Genomic DNA, 6,000 nt, shown 5'->3' on the forward strand with positions numbered 1-6,000 from the left:
CTCAGTAAGTGGCATGTAGTCGAAGGTGATGTCATAAGGCATTAATTAGCATACTAATGTAATACACGAGAGACAAATTTGGTAACTTGTTAACAAAACCGGACACTTTGAATTTTTATATCAAGCAGTTGACCTCACTGTCCAGTAGGTGGCGACAATATCCTTTCATATGGCTTTTAGATGGTTGTAGATTGAATTGATTTCTCACCTGACCGCAAATAAAATAGTAAAGATAATCCTGTATAGACCAGTTGGAGCTTTGCTTAGAGTAAATGGTTTGTTTGTATTCTATTTTGGTCACATTGCAGAGGTTTCTTTGGATGTCTAATGGATACTTACAAGTTTTTCTTTGTGTCTAAGTGTGTGCATCTGGATATGCATGGTGCACAGGTGCACTTCACGTACAGGTTCCCACAGAGCCAGAGGACAGCAATGGATCCCTTGAAGTTGAAGTTACAGGTAGCTGTGAGCTGTCCAACATGGTGTGTGGAACCAAACTTGGGTTGTTTGAAAGAACAAGAAGCCGCCTTAATCACGGGGCTGTCTGTCCAGCCTCTATTTTGTAACCCTGAGTTTGAAAGTTTGTTATTATAGAAAATTTCAGAGGTGAAGGAAATAAAATAAGAAAACCGTGGACACCCACTTGCACATCAACCAGATTTGGCAGCTCAACATTCTGGTGTGCTTCCGTCTGTGTTTTTACCTACTCACCTCCATAATTAATGGCCAATCCCATTTATCGTACAACTTAACATAAGTTTAAAAAGCAGCCAAACTATAATTACAAGTTTTTATTTTTCAAAACCCATTGTTTCTGTGTTTCAATATAATCATTGCGAATCATTCATATTTCTTTAATAAATGTATTTTTTCACATGATAATGGACAGAATAGTCTAGTACTTGGAGAACTCCAGGCATAGAAACATAATTGGCCACAAAAGGGGATATGTAAATGTTAATGTTTAAAAAAATAAGAATTGTATTCCACTTAATTTTTCTTAGATATAAAGTTGTAATTTATTCTCATAAGGGATAGAAAAGGTTTGAATATATCTAGATCTAAACATATGCAAAGTTAGAGAAAATAATTCTTTTGGGGCCAACAAAATGCTCAGAGGCAGTTGGTGCACATGACCTGGCAGCCATTGTTCAATCCTCAGAACCCACAAAGGTGGAAGGAGAGAACCAACTCCACCAACTTGACCTTTAACACAGCAATCACACACACACACACACACACACACACACACACACACAGAAGAGGGGGTCGACAAATGAACAATCTATTTTTACAAATAGAAACACTTGAAATTTTGTCACATAAAGAAACACAAGGAAAAGTTTGAAGAAAGATGTTAGTGTCCTGTAAATTCCAAGGCAATTTAAATTTGTTATATTTCCTTTTTTTCTACTCCCTTGTTGAAGGCACAAAGGTCCTTGCACCCACAGATCACTGGGGAAACGAGGGATGTCAGTCATGCAGGAGTGTTTCCTCAAAGAAGGAAATAACTTCTTTTCCTCCTAGAAGGCTTGGAGTGGATATTGTTAAGGACCTGTGACCTTTTGTTATCTATAGAGGCAGACCTCATCCAAATCCCCAAGAATGTCTATCCCAGACTCTCTATCCCTAGATCTTTATCTTTAGCTCCCAGTTAATAGAACTCATACTTAGGGGAGATATCACATGTACTTTATAGCATGTTGACCTCTATGTTATCTTAGTCAGAAACCACATAAATTCTAGGCTCTTAAGCTACAGAACCCACCCTCATGGTCACTTGTACTTTGTAAAGGAGCTTCTATGTAGTCACACCGTAAGCTTTATTTTGCACCTGGTATTGGAATGACTGTTGTCTGGATACCCTTTTTCCAAATTCTATTATGTTTAAGTATGCCTACAGTAAACCGCCTGGCATCAGACTCTAGAAGTTTTTATTCAGGTTGATGAAGTCAATGTGAACCGAATTTTCATTCTCTAATCTTTGCAGTTCATTTTCCTGCCTATTGTGACACCTGTAGGGACCCCTCACTCCATATGTGGACATCTGCCCTACCACTGTGAAGGCCCACGTTACTTAGGAGCCAAGAATCTGAGCTTGCTTTACCCAGCAGGGCTGCATAAGGTGATGATTTGACCAAAGGCATGGTTACCAGGTGTTTGGAAGGGTCTACACTTGGCTGTGCAGTGTGCTTTGATCTAGCAAGGGGGAGGTCTTTTGCCCCACCCCATGGCATTGTTATAAAAATCTTTTGAAGAGGCAGAATGAACTGTTGGGTTTTGGTCCAGGTCCTCCCGAAGCTATCCTGTGTTTCTGTCTTTCTCCTCTTTGCTATCTTTCTGTCTAAAAGTTTCTTATCCCTCTCTCCTCCTCATAGGAACACTTTTCAAAGGTGGGAGCTGGCCTCCCACAGATGGTGCCAGAACTAGGAACTTGGGTGCAGAGGAGATAAGGGAGAGTAGGGAGCACCATGGAACAGTGTTGGACATGTCCAGTTATGAATTATGAAAATGTTAAGTGGGGGCTGGAGAGATGGCTCAGAGGTTAAGAGCACTGACTGCCCTTCCAGAGGTCCTGAGTTCAATTCCCAGCAACCAGAGATACATCACCCTTTACTATAGCCACAAATGACATAAAATACCTTGGGGTAATACTAACCAAGCAAGTGAAGGATCTATATGACAAGAACTTTAAGTCCCTGAAAAAAGAAATTGAAGAAGATGTCAGAAAATGGAAAGATCTCCCATGCTCATGGATAGGCAGAACTAACATAGTAAAAATGGCAATCTTACCAAAAGCAATCTACAGATTCAATGCAATCCCCATCAAAATACCAACACAATTCTTCACAGACCTGGAAAGAATAATACTCAACTTCATATGGAAAAACAAAAAACCCAGGATAGCCAAAAGAATCCTGTACAATAAAACAACCTCTGGAGGCATCACGATCCCTGACTTCAAGCTGTACTATAGAGCTACAGTAATAAAAACAGCTTGGTACTGGCATAAAAACCGACATGTGGACCAATGGAATCGAATTGAAGACCCTGATATTAATCCGCACACCTATGAACAAATAATTTTTGACAAAGAAGCCAAAAGTGCACAATGGAAAAAAGAAAGCATCTTCAACAAATGGTGCTGGCAAAACTGGATATCAACATGTAGAAGGCTGCAAATAGATCCATATCTATCACCGTGCACAAAACTTAAGTCCAAGTGGATCAAGGACCTCAACATAAATCCAGCTACTCTGAACCTGCTAGAAGAGAAAGTAGGAAGTAGTCTTGAACACATTGGCATAGGAGACCACTTTCTAAATAGAACACCAGTAGCACAGACACTGAGAGAAACAATCAATCAGTGGGACCTCTTGAAACTGAGAAGCTTTTGTAGGGCAAAGGAAACGGTCAACAAAGCAAAGCGACAGCCTACAGAATGGGAAAAGATCTTCACCAATCCCACATCTGACAGAGGACTGATATCCAGAATATATAAGGAACTCAAGAAATTAGACATCAAAATGCCCAACAGTCCAATTAAGAAATGGGCTATAGAACTAAACAGAGAATTCTCAACAGAGGAAACTCAAATGGCTGAAAGACATTTAAGGAATTGCTCAACATCCCTAATCATCAGGGAAATGCAAATCAAAACAACTCTGAGATACCACCTTACGCCTGTCAGAATGGCTAAGATCAAAAACACTGAAGACACCTTATGCTGGAGAGGATGTGGAGCTAGGGGAACTCTCCTCCACTGCTGGTGGGAATGCAAGCTTGTACAACCACTTTGGAAATCAATATGGCGATTTCTTAGAAAATTGGGAATCCATCTCCCCCAAGATCCAGCTATACCACTCTTGGGCATATACCCAAGGAATGCTCAACCACACCACAAGAGCACTTGTTCAGCTATGTTCATATCAGCGTTGTTTGTAATAGCCAGAACATGGAAACAACCTAGATGCCCTTCAACTGAAGAATGGATAAACAAAATGTGGTACATATACACAATGGAATACTACTCAGCAGAGAAAAACAATGACATCATGAGGTTTGCAGACAAATGGATGGATCTAGAAAAAATCATCCTGAGTGAGGTATCCCAGACTCAGAAAGACAAACATGGTATGTACTCACTCATAACAGGATACTAGATGTGGAACAAGGATGACTGGACTGCTACTCACATCACCAGGCAGGCTACCTGGAAAACAGGACCCCAAGAAAGACACAGGGATCGCCCAACGACAGAGAAATGGAATGAGATCTACATGAACAGCCTGGACAGGAGTGGGGGTAGTGAAGGGCGAGGGTCGAGGGAAAGAGAGCTTGGGTGAGTGGGAGATCCCAGCTGGATCAAAAACAGAGAGGGAGAACAAGGAATAGGAGACCATGGTAAATGAAGACCACATGAGAATAGGAAGAAACAAAGTGCTAGAGAGGCCCACAGAAATCCACAAAGATACCCCCACAACAGACTGCTGGCAATGGTCGAGCGACAATCCGAACTGACCTACTCTGGTGATGGGATGGCCAAACACCCTAATTGTCGTGCTAGAAACCTCATCCAACTACTGATGGACCTGGAGGCAGAGATCCATGACTAGGCCCCAGGTGGATCTCTGGGAGTCCAATTAGCGAGAATGAGGAGGGTTTATATGAGAGAGAATTGTTGAGACCAAGGTCGGATAAAGCACAGAGACAAATAGCCAAACAAACGGAAACACATGAAATATGAACCAATGGCTGAGGGGTCACCAACTGGATCAGGCCCTCTGAGTGGGTGAGACAGTTGATTGGCCTGATCTGTTTGGGAGGCATCCAGGCAGTGGGACCGGGTCCTGTGCTCATTGCATGAGTTGGCTGTTTGAAACCTGGGGCCTATGCAGGGTCCCTTGGCTCAGCATGGGAGGAGGAGACTGGACCTACCTGGACTGAGTCCACCAGGTTGATCTCAGTCTGTGGGGAAGGCTTTGCCCTGGAGGAGATTGGAATGGGGGGCGGGCTGGGGGGAAGGTGAGGGGGGCGGGAGGGGGGAGAACAAGGGAATCTGTGGCTGATATGTAGAACTGAATTGTATTGCAAAATAAAAATTAAAAAAAAAAAAAAAAAAAAAAAAAAAAAGAGCACTGACTGCCCTTCCAGAGGTCCTGAGTTCAATTCCCAGCAACCACATGGTGGCTCACAACCACCTATAATGAGATCTGGTGCCCTCTTCTGGCCTGCAAGGACACATGTAGGCAGAATACTGTATACATAATAAATAAATAAATCTTTAAAAAAAATGTTAAGTGGTGGTATTTTATTCTTCAAGAGCAAAAACTGAATATAGATAAAGCAGTGTGGCTAAAAGTTAAGCCGAAGCAAGTAATAAAAGTTAGGCTATAGCAAGTATCTCTCTGTCTATGTTTCTCTCTTTCTCTCTCTCTCAATTTCTATCTATTAAATTAGGTAAAAATATAGGGTTAGGTATACGGATATTGCGTAGGCTTAATAGGAAGGAATTTAGGGTAAGAGTAGAATTTCCCTAGTGCCAGATCTGGCACAGAAAACAGTATCTGGGAACAAGCAGCCACTGCAGACTTAGCATTCTGAGAAAGAAAAGTTGATATGGGGCAGGGAAATAGTAGGCAGATGTTTGTATATTCGCTTGTAGGGAGTTTGAAAACTAGGAGACTTGAGGTAGAACAGCAACAAGTGCAGAGGTTCTTGAAGTTTGTAGATGAACTGTGTCCTTGGTTTTCTGACTATGGGACTCTGGACACAGACTCCTGGGGGGAGAATTTGAGTCAAAATGCAACAATGTTATGAAGAACATGGGCTGGAAAAGATTCCAGTGGAAGCTTTTGGCCTATGGGCATTAATTTGGGACAGTTGAGATCTAAGTCCTGAGCAGCAGGGGAATTTTTCCTGAGGTGGACATGGGCAAGACAAAACCTTCCACTCTACCGGAGCTGTTGCTAGACAGGGGCATTTTTACAAAATCAGTCA

Source organism: Peromyscus eremicus, chromosome 10 (genome assembly GCF_949786415.1).
Source record: "Peromyscus eremicus chromosome 10, PerEre_H2_v1, whole genome shotgun sequence".
NCBI classification, from domain to species: domain Eukaryota; kingdom Metazoa; phylum Chordata; class Mammalia; order Rodentia; family Cricetidae; genus Peromyscus; species Peromyscus eremicus.